The sequence below is a fragment of the Condylura cristata genome, unplaced genomic scaffold (genome assembly GCF_000260355.1).
Source record: "Condylura cristata isolate star-nosed mole 26May11 unplaced genomic scaffold, ConCri1.0 scaffold00027, whole genome shotgun sequence".
NCBI classification, from domain to species: domain Eukaryota; kingdom Metazoa; phylum Chordata; class Mammalia; order Eulipotyphla; family Talpidae; genus Condylura; species Condylura cristata.
In genome coordinates, this window is record NW_004567128.1 from 26,212,352 (window position 1) to 26,228,373 (window position 16,022).

Here is a 16,022-nt window from a genome sequence, read left to right on the forward strand (position 1 = left end):
TCACCTCCGGGGCAGGCAGGAATCGAACTCATGCTGAAGTGGCTTTAGCTTCTCAGTGCTGTGCTTTAACCCGCTGCGCCACCAGGGAGGGCCTGATGCTCCAATTTTTAAAGAGAAGTCACAATATAACTTTTCATGATGAATCTTCTAGTTTTGTTGCTAACTAATCAAGTTTTTTCAAAACAGCATGTGAACCAAATAAAAGATATGTATTTACCAGACATGGCCCAAGGATTGTCAGTCTGGGATCCTTCTCTATATGGTGCCGCGCCCACACGGCAGGGATACGAGTCTGCATGGGGGACGTCGAGGTTGAAGAGTCAGCACACGTAGATGGTTGCAGCAAAACGTTCTCTCTCCTATTATCCTTTCCAGCCTCCCTTTTATACCCTTAATCTCAGGATGTTGGCCTGGAGGCAGGAGGAAATCTCCCTCACATGTGCCACTGCGATGAGGGTGGATATTAATCAGTTAAGCCACTCACACAAGTGGCAAGATGTCTTCTTCCTATTATGTTCTTGTGCTTAAGCTCCGGGGGTGGTTGGGGAGGCTCATCCCGGCTGGGACCCAACAATATGGTACAATTTCAAATTTCTGAGGAGGTTTCCTCTGACCTCGATCATTTTTTCCACTTTTTTCCATTTCTACAGGAAGTCTGGTAGCATCTTTCCCATTTCTCCTTCAATAAGAAAATGTCCCTTGTGGGGAACACACTGTGGACTCATCACTCACTGACTGCTTAGGTTGTACAAATTCGTCTGTTAGTTTAGGCAAGGGAGGTAAGGGGCAGCTGTAGCGGTGGCTGAGGGTAGGATAGCTCAGTGGAATTAGGACTCAGAATTTTTTGCTCTGATGTTCATTAGTTCTAAGCTCAAGGAAATCAATCATCCAGGATTCAGTTTTCCTTATTTGTGAAAAGGGCGTAATGATTGCTACCTCATGGAATTGTGGTAAGAATCAAGTGGAACAAAACATATCAAATACTTGGCCCAAAGCAGACTGTTCTTAAAATTTCTAATCTGGCGAGAAGCAAGAACGATGATCTGGTGGTCAGGGGTGGTTCTGAGTGGATGGTGGACACAGGAGGCCTCTTGGAAGAGGAGTAAAAAGGGTAGGAAGGCAGAAGTGTGTGTGTGTGTGTGTGTGTGTGTGTGTGTGATCGAAGTGTATCATTCATTGGCAGCCCAGCTAGGACAGAAGGAATAATATACTAAGAGAAGATGGGCACTTTGATGATAACCCACAAATGCAGCCTGTTACACTGACCTGCATTATCAGCTTAAAAAAGTCAAATTTGGAGGCTCTCCCGGGTGGTGCAATGGGTTAAGCATTATGAAGTTCTCCAAAGCCACTGCAGCATGAGTTCGATCCCCCACCAGGGACCTGACTCACATGGTGTGGCAGACATCTTCTGACCCACCCCCTGCCCCCCTCAGCAGTGTACTTTGTCAATCTGCCTGTTCTGCTCCCCACTTTGTCTCTGGTGAATCCTCTCACCCACTATACCTCTGGCTTGTACCCCAGTTCTGTAAGCATAAATAAATCTATCTTTTAAAAAAAAAGTGGAATTTGGCCCTCCCTGGTCGCGCAGTGGGTTAAAGCACAACACTAAGAAGCTAAAGCCACTCTGCATGAGTTCAATCCCCACCCTGAAGGTGACTCACATGGAGTGGCAGACCTCTCCTGACCCACCTGCTGCTCCTCTTAGCAGTATACTTCATCAGTCAGCCTGTTCTGCTCCCCACTTTGTCTCTGGTGAATTCTCACTGCCCCTGCACCTCTGGCTTGTACCCCAGTTCTGAATGCATAAATAAATAATTTTTTAAAAAAAAGTCAAATTTATCTTTCCAATACTATGGCCATTATGGACTTGTTTTCCAGATACATTTCTTGACTTCTTGTTTGTTTGTTTGCTTATTTATTTAGATTTCATTTATTTAATTTTACATAGAACTGGGGTGTGGGCCAGAGGTGTGAGGGGTGAGAGGATTCACCAGAGACAGAGTGGGGAGCAGAACAAGCATATCTACTAAAGTACACTGCTGAGGGGAGCTGCAGGTGAGACAGGAAAGTTCTGCTGTGCCATGTGGGTCAGCTCCCTGGCCGGGGATTAAACTCAGGGCCAATGCAGTGGTAGCATTTTGACAGGCCAACAGCAGGTGCTGACTTCTTGTTTAAATCAATGTTTCATAACTGCATTTCTTACTTCTGTAACAAATAAATGAATTATGAGTGAAATCTTTTTTGCTTTAAGGAAAAAATAAAAATGATACAAACTGTTATGTTTCATGCTGCACAGAACTAGGAAATTTGAATGAAATTTTGTTCAGAATGAGACCAACTTGAGATTTGTATGGTGCAGTCTCGAGTGTATGGTTAAGGAAGGAGTGGAAGATAGATAAAACTCCATCCATAAGACATAAGAAAATAACAAGTGAAGTGAATTGAGTGTTAAAGAATGACATGTCTGGCCCTCCCTGGTGGCGCAGCGGGTTAAAGCACAGCACTAAGAAGCTAAAGCCACTGCTGCATGAGTTCGATCCCCGCCTGCCCCAGAGGAGATCCACATGGCGTGGCAGACCTCTCCTGACCCACCCGCTGCTCCCCTCAGCAGTGTACTTCGTCCATCTGCCTGTTCTGCTCCTCACTCTGTCTCTGGTGGGTCCTCTCACCGTCTCTGCACCTCTGGCCTGTACCCCAGTTCTATATGCAAAAATAAAAATAAATCTTTAAAAAAAAAGAATGACATGTCAGCAGCTTGACTTGGTAAAAATGTCCTAGTTTTATAATACAGATGTCATGAAAAGGAAAGTTAAATCATGTACAATGTACCAAATCACATTTCCAGACTCTAGTATCTATCCAATGCTGTTGCTTAACTCTTCCAACTACAACAGCCTGCGAAATTGAATATTTTAAGAGTTCATAGAGAGAGGTCATGTTTTATCCAGGAAGTCAGCCACAGAAAAACATGTTTCCCAACTGAAATCTGAAATTTCTAGTATCCTATACCGTGGGTCCACATCACACACATGATTTGTGTATTTGGCCAAAGTGCTTTGGATTTGTACACTCTATTTGACAAATCAAAGATGTGTACACAACTCCATACATTGTGTGTTCTGTGACTGGTCTCTGGAAACGCCAAGGCCAGGCGGCATGTTAACCAGGAGTGCAGATGTGGCTTTTCAGAAAAACACATTCCTTAGCTCGGCTTCTGAATGTCTTAGTTGCCAAGATCCAATCTTTTGTATTCAATCCAGTCTCACCACACTCCTGCCTCATTTCAAATGACCATCACAGTGGTTGACTTGGTATTGGAACAGAAAGGAGGAGAAAGCTTGAGAATGTAGATTCTCAACAACAAGCTGAGGAAGATGTGACAAATGCAGTGTAGTGCTGTATGTCACCTTCTTTCAATAGCTAAGTGACAGAAAATAGTTTCTATAGAACTCTCATCACTGCATTTGTACAATTCTATAATTTCCAAGGCTTGGCTTTCTGATAGGACAGGTACTATGCTCCATTTGATTATCTAAAGTCTTAGATGGAAAAACTAACTTCAAATCATAGTTCCTTAAAAGATGGTTGGAGCACAGAGTCTGAGACCATTATTAATGAGCTTTTCATTCACTGTGACATTACAATTCATTGGTCTATGTTGCAGTTGGAATATACTTTTTGCTCATCCATGATTTTATAAAACTATGAATCGGTCATTTGGAAAATATTGGTTCATCGAGTTATACAGATCTTCTAAATGTTGACACATTTCATTATGCAAAATTTGAGAAATCATATTCATTAATATCAACACCAACATTATCAGCAAATGTCTTTTAAGTACCGAGAAGCTGGCAAGCTCATGGTGATGAATATAAGCTTTCCAAAATTCTAATTTTCTCTTGAAAGCTGGAATTTTATCTTTGGCAACAAATACTGTCAGTTGTTTTCCTTGACAGAACACGCTCACTTCGTTCATTTTCAAGAAAATATCTGCCAAATACCCAAGTCCAAGTAACCATGATCTGTCAGTTATTTGTTCAAATAAAAATGGTCTGTCATGAAAAAAGTGATTAGTTCAGCTCACAACTCAATTGCACAAGTTCTTTTCTTTTCCTTGAGACAGCTATCACATGTTAGTATGCAGCAAAAATGCTTTGTGCTGCATTCCCTTTGTCATAAAATTTAAAAAGAGAGCACAGATTTAGATTTCCTATACATATATTATCACAAACGTATGTCTGATATATATATTTGCATAGAAAAAGAACTGGGCTGTAGGCCAAAGGTGCAGAGAGTGAGAGGTTTCAGAGACAAAGTGGGGAGAAGAACAGGCAGATTTACTGATATACACTGCTGAGGGGAGCAGTGGATGAGAGAGGAGAGGTCTGCCATGCCATGTGGGTCAGCTCCCTAGCCAGGTAGGTGTAGCAGTGATAGCGCTGAGATTTAACCCCAAGGCCATCAGGTAGACCCTCATGTTTGAGAATCTTGAAGCAGTGGGCATTCCTGATCTGATCATATAACAATCAGATGTCCACTAAAGTGTGAGTGGGACAGTAGTCGTGATTAAGTGGTTAAAGTGGGAGTGGAAGGAAAGATACAATCAACTCATATCAGAATCATTACATGATTTCCTGTGTATGAATAAAATTCTAATATTTACCTCAATAGAAACTGTTTAGAAACTACCAAACTCCTGAGAATCACTGCCAAAAACAGCAAAAATCACACACCGTTAAAGACATCTCCCTACAACAATGGTCAAATCTGGCAGAGACACAATTCAGATTGGCGAACCCATATTTGACCCATTGTTTTTGATAAAATGCTCACAGCAGCATTATTAACAAAAACTAAATGATGAAAGTAATCCAAAATGCACATCAACAGATGAATGGATAAATGAAGTGTACTATGTACATACAATGGCATACTATGCAACCTTAGAACAGAATGATATGGAATATATGTACATTCTGATATATACAATAATATGAATGAAGCTTGAAGACATTATGATAAGTGAATAAATAAGACACAAAGGACAAATATTGTATGATTTCATCTACATGAAAGGGTCTAGAGTATCACATGCTGAGATATTTCATAGGAAGGATCGTTTCATTCAAATGCCAATATTTGGGGCAGATGGAAGCATACTATTTAATGAAATAAAGATAGTGAATAAATTGATAGTTATGTTTGATCAATGCAACTATAAATAAAGCTATAATTCTAAGGGTTCTTGTCGTCTGTTGGTTTATCTTTTAATCTTTTCATTTAGCTTCCAAGGCACTTTCACCTCTTCCTTCTGTTATTATTTCTTTTCCACTCTCTAACTTTTCTTCCTTTCATTCCCTCCTTCAACCATTTTTCACATATATTTTGCTGCTATTTATTTGGCCTTTTCATGTGTGCTTGTTCCTGTCTGCCTCAGTCTTCTTTTCCTCTATTCTACCTCAACTTGAACTTCTTACTACAGAAGGATTTTATGAAAAACCTCTGCTTGGTTTATCTTTTGCTTCAGCACTACCATTCAGCAATGGTGCAGTGAGACTAAAGATAGCTCCGTGATCTCCAACCTGGTGGTATAAAATGTCTCCAAAGAGGAAACACTAATGCGACCTTTTTTCACTGTCTGACAAGCTGCTAAAAGCTGGGTAAAACAGATGAGATTTTTTTTTTCACATCAGAAATTAGAAAAGAAATTCAGCATGAGGCTCTACAAGCAAATTACAGTATATTATCTTCGAGGGCAGAAACCTGTCACCCACTTTGCATGTAGTTGACAAATAAAAGTCCACATTAATTAGATAAAGTTTATAATTGATATGGTTGTTTTTAATTGGCTTCATTAACTTAGTCACAGAGTAAGATATTTTCTAGATTGACAGTGAGCGCTCACTAGGCAGCATATGGTAGAGTATAAGAGCGCTGACTCCTGAACCCCATTCCTTGGGTTTCGACCCTGAAATTATTCTCACTAACTGGATGGACACCAGTAAGTTACTTGAGTCCTGAAATATTTCTATTTTAAGTACTGTCAGGATCTTTGTAAATATTTGGATTTACTTCAAATCACCAATTTAAAGATAGGTGTTGAAGGCGTGCTGTTGAGTTGTTGTGAGGGCCATGGCATTGGGTAGTCTCAGGAACTGGAATCTGCTTGCTAGTTCCCAGGTTTTGAGGATGAACAAGGCAAGACTTTCATAGCTGTGCTCTAAGTAGACAGTTCTAAGAGTACATGGTTTGCTCCACTCTGAGGCATCAGAGATAATCTTCATAATCTTAATGTGACATTTCAAGGTCAACTTGCAGGAGTACAAATTCCAGATATATGATAATGTGGGAAAACTTTCGGTTTGAGTGGAGGCATCAAGATAAAGAAGTGGGTGTCGTCTATAGCGAACACAGCATACATAAAGACAAATCTAGAGAGTGCAGAAACGGCAGGGGTGCTAAATTACAGACAGCCTGCATGGCAACGGAGAGAAACAGTGTCTGTTTATTAGTACTGGGCATCGTTATAACAACAAATATCTCCCTTTCCCCCTTCTCCCTGGAGTGTTGAGGCAATGCCTGCAACCCAGTCCTGTGACAGGACCACCTCCCCCCACTCCCCAAATACTTCCACTTCTAATCCCAGCAGATATCCCTCCACTCATACCCCACATCCTCCCAAATTTTGGTAGTAAAGACTTGCCTTTTATTTCATGAGCCGCTGGCACTAGTAGCTGAAACAGGTTTCTGTTACCAGCCAGCTTTCTAGCAGGTCCGAAGGGAACCTCTAAGAGTCCATATGATCACTAATTTTATCCACTACACTCCATTCATCAGACTCTTGATCCCACAATTTAGTTGTCTTTGGACCACATGATCTGACATCCCTGGTGTGTTTGCTGAGTCTCTGCTGGTGCTGGAATCAACTACAAACCCCACCCACATGCTCACACTGTCAGGAATCTTTTCTCCAAGAACAACACCCAGGTCCTCTTCCTTACGTTCACATCAATTACATATCTTCCTTTTTAAGATGCGGTTATTTCAGTTATCTATTGTTGCTTAACAAACTACCCCAAACTTTGTGGCTTAAAACAAATTTATCGTTACTACTACCACTATTACGTCTCATGCTCGGCCAGGAATACAGACTGGACGCAGATGGAAAACTCATCCACTGCTTCGCAAAGTCTGGAGCCTCAGCTAAGAAGACTTGCATAGCAAGGGGGTGAAATAACTGGAGGCTGGATCTCTGTCTCTGTCTCTGTGTTTGTGTATGCTTCTGTCTCTGTCTCTCCTCCCACATAGATGCTCCAAATAGTTAGCTTGAGCTTCTTCAAAAACTTGAGGTAATATGCTTCTAAAGTGATAGCTGAAGACTTCAAGAAGAAAGCAAAAATTTCCAGTCCTATTATAGGCTAGGTATGGAGGCGGTACAACACCATTTGTGCCATAAAGCAGTCACAGTCCATCTCAGACTCAGAAAAGGGCATGTAGAACTTCTCAATGAGAGAAATGTCAGAATTTGTGACATGATTATCACACTGAATTTGACAACAGGAATTTCCTACATAGAAAGCTTCCTATTGCTGAGTCTGCCTCCCTTTATCCTTCCTCTCATTTAGAACAGACCTTCAAATACCCTAGATATCCAGCCACCTGGATCAGACTTGATTTTGTCGTTTCTATTCTATTATATGTTGAATTGTGTTCTTCCCCCCACTCCCCCCCCAAAAAAAGAAAACAAGTTGAAGCTCTAACCCCTCTTTACCTCATAATGTGTTCTTATTTGGAAATTGGGTCCTTGTATACATAGCCAGGATAAATGAAGTCATTTATGTGGATCCTCATCCAATATGACTAACGTCATTATAAAAATGGGAAATTTGGATATAGAAATAGACAGAAAGACAATATGAAGAGATAGAGGAAGAAGATACTCAAGTAACACCTGAGGTGACCAAAAGCTTGAAAAAAAAAAAAAAACCCTTTCCTAGAATCTTCATCCTGGCACTTTGGGCTCCAGGATTATGAAACAATAAATTCCTGTTGTTCTAAACCATACAGTCTAAAATACCTTCAAATAGCTACCTTGGAAAACCCACACTTCCCCTAACATGATAAATTCAGACAATATTTCTCGGGACATCCGTATAAGTCCTGAGAGTTTACTCTGCACTGATGAAGCCCTTCCTAAGGCCCTGATATCCATCTCTTCTTTTCTGTTCCCTCTGTAGCCCCCAGCATCCCTTCCAACTGAGCCGGGAAGGCATAAAGAGACACAGCATGCATTACCTCATTTAACTCCCATAACTACTCTAGATGTCAAAGTCTTTGTTCAAGCTGCTGTAACAAAATACCACCAACTGGGTATTTTTTATTGAGTTAGAGCTTACAGTTCTAGAGGCCAGAAAGTTCAAGTTCAAGCATAGTCACATTCCAGTGACAGCCCTCTTCTTAGTTCATAGTCAGCTCCTTTTCTCTGTGTCCTCACATGGTAGAAGGGACTTGGGATCTCTATGTGATCTCTTTTATAAAGCCCAAATTCTATTCATAAAGGTTCCATTCTCAAAGCCTAAGTAACTCCCAAATACCATCAAATCATCTGTAGGATTTTAATATATGAATTTTGAAGAGACACTATCATTCAGACCATAGTAGTCAGGCATAATTACCCCCATTTTACAGAAAAGAAAATTAAGTCCCAGAGATTATGGAACCTTCAAGATCATGTAGTTATGAGCCATTGGGCAGGTAATTTTGGCTTATACTGCAGCACTCTTCCCATGATGACATGGCCATCTCCTCCTGTATCTGCACTCTTTGAAAGTGGGAATATGTTTTCAGTATAGAACCTAACACTTATCTTATTTAGTGTATTTCTTTTTCCAAAAACAGCCCTTTTCTCTAAAATGTCATAATCCCTCCTTTTGCTGGATATAGTGCCATGAACCAAACTAAGAGTTCATAGTAAAATGAAGTTACAACCATTACTCAAAAATTATGAATGCCAGCTAAAGACATTTTAACTATTTCAAGGAGACCAAAGCAAAATGGAGCAGATATTTCTTGAATAACTATAAGGAAATAAGTGCTACAGTGTACAGGGTTGATACAGTATGGTGCCCACCTATCTTCAGGAAGTCAAGGGAACTAACCATAACACCAACTAAGATAAGTGAGCTCATATCTTAGAAGGTAAGTGATCCCATTTCTACACAGAGGTTAGCTGGTTGGGTCACCGGGAACAACAGGTGGATTCCTAAACTCGTCAGCAGTTTTACTCTGACACAGACACAACTTTACCATTCATAAAACAATCCCACCCCCAACCCCATCCCCATTTTCCTTGTTATGTGATCAAATTTCTGACTTTAAATTTTATGAGATTTCCAGGCTCCTATTTTTCTTCTCTTCTACTTCCTAAGAGAATGCCCATTCGTCAGACTTGCCCATAACTCTTTCCTAGGATCAAAAGTCCAGTTCTGCTTCACTGTCAACTCTGCCTTCTCTTTCAAAGCCTCTGACTGCCTCACGTCCATTGGCAGAATGTTGGAAGTGCTGAAAGCAAGTGAATGGAAATAAAGGTTTAAGGCTCACTCCCAGATCAACTCACAGATGCAAGACTTTATCACCATAATGTTACTTTGAAATCACCCACAGAGCTACATCTTGTTCCTTAAAATGGCATCTTCTACTGACTTTTGTTGCAGGACAAACATCGTTAATGTTTTGTTCTTTTGACTTAAACCCAGATTGTAATCTTCTGTGCATATGTATGCCTGTTTGCCTCTCTATGTTTGTGTGTGTGTTGTGTCTGTATTTCGTTACACTCTGAGAGTACCTGCAGACACTGACAGTAACAGTGGACATGTCTTGTGCCAGGTCTTGGTATCTGAACACTATTTGCCATTTAACAGAAGCATGACTTCTTAGAAAAATGGCTGATTCAAGGGTTGGGGCACAGAAAGCACAAGAAGATCCTATCTTCTTCACAATATGATATGTGATATAGCATTACAAGCTTACATTCCATTCAACTCTCAAAAGATCATTGATAACAACCAGCAGAATCTAATCCATATTAGATCTTGTTACTTGCCAGGACTCAGGATTCCTTATAGGAGGGACAATGATAGGTAAAATAGTTGAGGTCCCTGAAATCCAGGGACTTACAACCTAACAAGAAATGCACACAAGGAAGCAAGCAGTCACACAACTTCGTGGGACAGTTGCATGTACCACAGGGTCATAACTTAGTGTCTGTTTGCAGAGAGGTAGTGAGTAGAGCCTGCAAAGGACATAGATGTTCTATAGGCCAAGCATGAAAAAGGGATCCAGGGAGAGGAATAGGCACATGAGAAAGCAGAGATTAGATTGGTAATGAAAGTTATAGAAAGTGAATATTACTTATGAAGAGAGTGAAGAGAGAGGTATGACAAAGAGAGGCTTTAAAGAGGTCGGCGGACTTCACCATTAGAAGATCTAAGTTTTGCAGCCATTTAATAGCATTTGGACTTTACCCTTAAAGCAGTAAAAGACAGAGAGTTTGTGTTCTATTTTTAGAAAAATCTCTCTGGCTACCACATGTTGAAAAGCTGAAGAAGAACAAGGAATAGCAAGAATCCATGAGACCTTGAACAGTTTACATATATTCTGTCTGTTTCTTCACTTGTGAAATGTGGAAAATGATAGTCCATTCTTCTGAGAGCTGTGTGATAAGGGTTAAATAGGTTAATATATGTAAAATGTCTTAGGCATTGCTTGGCCACATACTGGCCTTTCATCAAGCATTGGCTATAATTATTAAAGCATTTATTGTACTATGTATTAAAGCATTTTGTACCTTCAGTAATGAACAGATAGATACACACATTAGTGTGTGTCACATTTTTGTCAGAGATTTTAGTTTTCCTCTTATTGCATTGTTAAATATTTAGTTATTACCTTTTTGCTATAAACCAAGATGATTTTAGGACCTGAATTTTTTTTTAAAGATCTACTTATTCATGCATACAGAACTGGGGTACAGGCCAAAGGTGCAAGGGCAGTGAGAGGATTCACCAGAGACAGTGGGGAGCAGAGCAGGCAGATCAACGAAGTACACTGCTGAAGGGAGCAGTGGGCGAGACAGGAGAGGTCTGCCACGCCATGTGGGTCACCTCTGGGGCGGGTATCGGACTCGCACTGAAGTGGCTGCAGCTAGCTTGCCCTGCTGCGCTTTAACGCACTGAGCCACCAGGGAGGTCCCAGGACCTGAATTTTATGGCATAATTCTGTAAGCACTGTTTCACAATATTTCTATAAGACATAGTTTCTGTTAAAAAGAGAAATGAGGCCAATATGAGAGGAAATCATTTCAGACCGACAGATTTTTAGATTCCATGATGTGTGTATGTCTTTGTGTGGACTCTGCTAAGTACTGTGGGTAGAGCAAGATCGGGGTGGGGGGCTCTCCCTACATGAACACCACATGATGTTCAGAGAACATCAGACTAAGGGACTGACCCACTTATCTTGAATTGGGTGGGAAACACAAAATGTCAGATAAACTCTCAGAACTTCAATGCCTCAGAGACAGATCAACATTTCCAAAGTGAATGTTAACTGAGGCCTCAACAAAAAATATTCATCCCTAGTTAATAGCATGGCAACAGGAACCAACAGAGCACACGCATTTCCTGTAGGTGAAGTCTGCCTCTCACATTTGCCACACCACTTCTTCACCCTGTTCCTTTTTTCTCCAGCTCTAGTGTCCCCTTGTTAATGTTCCAGTCCCTTTAAGCTGATGATAGATGCGAGAGTTAACTATTAAACTTTCTACGTCAGGGATGCTTAAATTTCAACATTCCTCCTCAAATGGGAAAAACAACCCAAAAGTTTGCTTCACATTCACTGCTCTATCTAATCCTCTGAAGCCTTATTTATCATTTACTAGCAAATATAAAAGACTAAGCTGGGATTCTTTCTCTATCTTTATTTGCAGTTTTCACAGTCCACTAAACTAAAAGAAAGCTTCTGCTCTACTGGAATGGTTTTAACTCATCCCTCCCTCTCCACTATTCCAATGCTACACCCTCTGCCCCTTTTACCTCATGATAAAGCAGATTTAGGTCTCTTAAATATATGGGCATCTTAGTTTCTATAAACTATTTTCACATGGAACATATCGGCAAACAATTCAATTATAGCCATCTCCCAGATCAAGAAAGGAAACTATTGAATGAAAAGTTTTGTAGGAGAAAGTTCTACAGGATGTGAATTTTAATAAAGCATATTAAAAAAAAAACTGAAAAAAAAAAACAAGCTTTGCCAACCATTCTAGAAGTTTCTCTGTATTCATTACCTCTATCCCCAACCACTCCCACTCTTAAAATCATCACTATCCTGGCTTAATTTTCTTTATAGTTTTGTCACCCAAGGGCACAATTTACACTAGTCTTGTCTATTAAAAAAAATGGAAGTCTTTTAGTTGACGGTTTCCCTTATCTTTTTCTTTTTCTTACTATTTATCTGTTGAGGAAAGGGGAATATTTGACCTGTAGAATTTGTTGCTTTTACATGTAATCACAGTACACGAAGCATAATCCTCTGACCTCAAAATTCCTAAAAATTTGCAGCTGGATCCAGAGACTTGATCAGAATCATATTCAACCTCTGTGGCAAGACTATCTACAGCTGGTGTTTTGTTCTTTCATTGGTAAAATAACGTAACTTCTGATGGTCTTTTCTTTCATGATATGTGCAGCCACTGATGCTCAATACCTGTATCTACCAGTTCAGGGGGAGGCAGTAAAATAGCAATAGTCAGATTCTATTTTTCTTATTTTTACTAGCCAAAACGCTTTTATCAATAGCCATTACTTCACATTTGTAATTGTTTCTTAGTGAGAAAAGTCATGTAGGAAATGCAGGATAAGTGTTGATAGACAGATAGATAGAGTTCAAGGTATTTGTTATTTATATATCTTTATCATAATTATTACTATCTCCTGATAATGGCCAATTCATTTTTATAAATATTAAAAATGCATGGATTTAAATATATTTTATATACTTATATTGAAATTATGAAGATCAAGTTGTCCTAGCCTTAACCAATGGGAGTCTATTTCAAGTTGGCTCTTGAGCCTTTTTAAATTTCTTTCATTTTTTTCAAACAGGATTTTCTTTTTCTTTCATAATTTCAATTAGATATAAACTCCTAAATTCTCCTGTAGAGAGATTGATCTGTGTCAATATGTTTATTGCTAATTTAAGCACCTTTCTTCATTTGCTTAGGAATTTTGATACTCAAAGTATGAGTTCTAAACTAACACCATCATCATGACTTGGGACTTAATAAAACTAAAAATTTTTAGTGTACACCCCAGGCTACTGAATCAGATACTGGAGTGAAACTCAGGAATATGTGTTTTAAGAAGGAGTCTGGAAGGTAGCAGCTCTGTTGCTGCTAACTTAGGGACACATTTTCCACACTGGGGATTATAAAGCCTAGGGGCAATGGTGGTGAAGGGGTTTGCAGAGTCAGTGAGCAGGACAGAAAGTACACCATTAGAAAATTATAGGAGTAGGGTGTCAGTGGTGATCTCTGGATTGAGCCTAGGGCTCCCAAGCTAGAACAGCTAGAACTCAGACTGGAAAGCAGGAGCAGATCAGATCACTTTGTCTTTGCATATAATAATTTATTGTTTTGTAACCTGAGGCAGTGATATTTGAAACACCCCTTGAACAGAGCCAAACTTACACAAAAACTAAATGATCTCACTAATTTGAATTCAAGGCAGCTGTGTATGTGTATGCCCCGCGCTTCCTACCCCCGGGAAGATTCCACACTTAAAAAGCAGAAAACGAATTACCTGTCTTGTGACCCTGACTCAACATTTTCCCCACCCGGTGCTACAACTATTGCTCAACCATTGCCTAGAAGCTGAAACTGGGTTGAGACGGTAAGACACATGTTGGCCAAGGAGTTGACCTGGGGTGGGGTTCACTGTGGATCTCCACCACACAACTGCAACAATTAGGAAGTTTAAACGCATGATGATCATATCACCTTTTGGTGACATATTGTCCAGATCCCTTCCTACCTCGACTAGCACCAGTTTCCCAGCCATCTGAACAGGTGTAAAGACAACTGAAGGTGCTAGGTAGAAAATTTATTATTGTACCCAGCTTTTTGCAAGAGAGATATAACAAGCAGATTTATTAACACAATGAAAGGAAACTCCTTATTAAAGCCCAGACAAATTAAAATGAAGACATAGAAGAACACATCACATATGCTAGAGTTATAAAAACTCCAAGAGAAGCATCTATCAGCAGAACTGTGGAATATGCCCAGTGAGTACTTTATGGTAACAATTATAACAATTCTTACCAAATTGAGAAAAACTGGTGATGAGGAACAATGAATATCAAAAAAAATATATGAGATTGTCACAATTATAGCTCATGGATCCGAAAAATAATAGAACAGCATAAAAAAATAAAAAAGAGGGTATCAGCAGTAGAAAAATGAATGTAATGAGAGAAACAGAGAATGTGCAAGCACAACAGTATAGAACGCTTAAATAGAACAACAGTGTAAAAAGAATTTATAAAATGAAAACTGTGTAAAGCCCTTTGGGATAACATGAAAAGGAATAGTATCTGTATCATGGGGATTTAGAAATAAAAGAGGAAGAGACAGAAAATTTGTGTAAAGAATTAATTACTGAGAACGATCTCAATCTGCAGGAAAAAAAAATACCTTGATCAAAGCGATGTACAGAGATCCGAACTAAATGATACTAGACCAACATATACCAAGGCACTATAATTAAACTGTTTAAAATCAAAGGAAAAGGAAGAGTATTAAAACCATCGAGTAAAAGAAAGATAACCTGAACCTGTAACAGAACACCTATTCAACTGTTTGTGGACTTTTTAGAGGGAACATGACAGGCAAAAAGTGCTTAAAAAATATTTCCAGGGCCCTCCCTGGTGGTGCAATGGGTTAGGATGCAGCAATGCAAGCTGGCCACAGCCACTTCAGTGCGTTTTGATCCCCGCCCCGAGGAGATACACAGGGCGCGGCAGACCTCTCCTGACCCGCCTGCTGCTCCCCTCAGCAGTGTACTTCGTTGATCTGCCTGTTCTGCTACCTACTCTGTTTCTGGTGAAGCCTCTTGCCGCCCCTGAGCCTCTGGCCTGTACCCCAGTTCTGTATGTACAAATAAACAAATCTTTAAAAAAAAATGAGACCCATCAGAACAAGTTTGAGATCAAACTATCTAATGAGCCACAAAATAATCCATCATACCCTAATCTTAGCCTAACCTTCAGACAAAAATAAATAGAAGTAACAACAGAAAACAATGAAAATGGAACCTAAACAAAACACAAAAAGAAGATATGAAAAAATAAGAATACAAAATCAAACTGACAATATGAAAAACAACAAAAGAACAATAAGCATTTATGTCTCAATAAACATCTTACTTGGAAATGGATTGAATCCACAAATTTAAAAGTGTAAGGTGGCTGAGTGGATTTCAAAACAAAGTCCAATCTACTGCTGTTTCTAGAATCCACCTTACCAACAAAGACAAGCACAGAACTGAAGACTGAAAGACAATGCTACAAGCAAATGGCAATCAAAAAACATCATGAGTAGCAAAATTACATCAAATAAAATAGAATTTCAACTAAAAAGGCTAGTAAAAAACTTGATACGGACATTGCATTGTAATTACAGTTTTAATGTGAGAAGAATTAACACATAAACTTACTATATGCACCAAATGATGGAACACCAAGATGAGCAAGGAAATTAGAAAAAGAACCAGAGATATATTGACAACACAATAACATTACAAGATTTTAATATTCCACTTACACTCTCAAATACAGATCAACCGCATAGAGTAAATAAGGAAGTAATTACCTTAAATGAAGTGCTAGACCAAATAGACTTACACACATCGACAAAACACTCCTCAGAAAAACAGCTGCATGTATATTGTTTTCAAGTA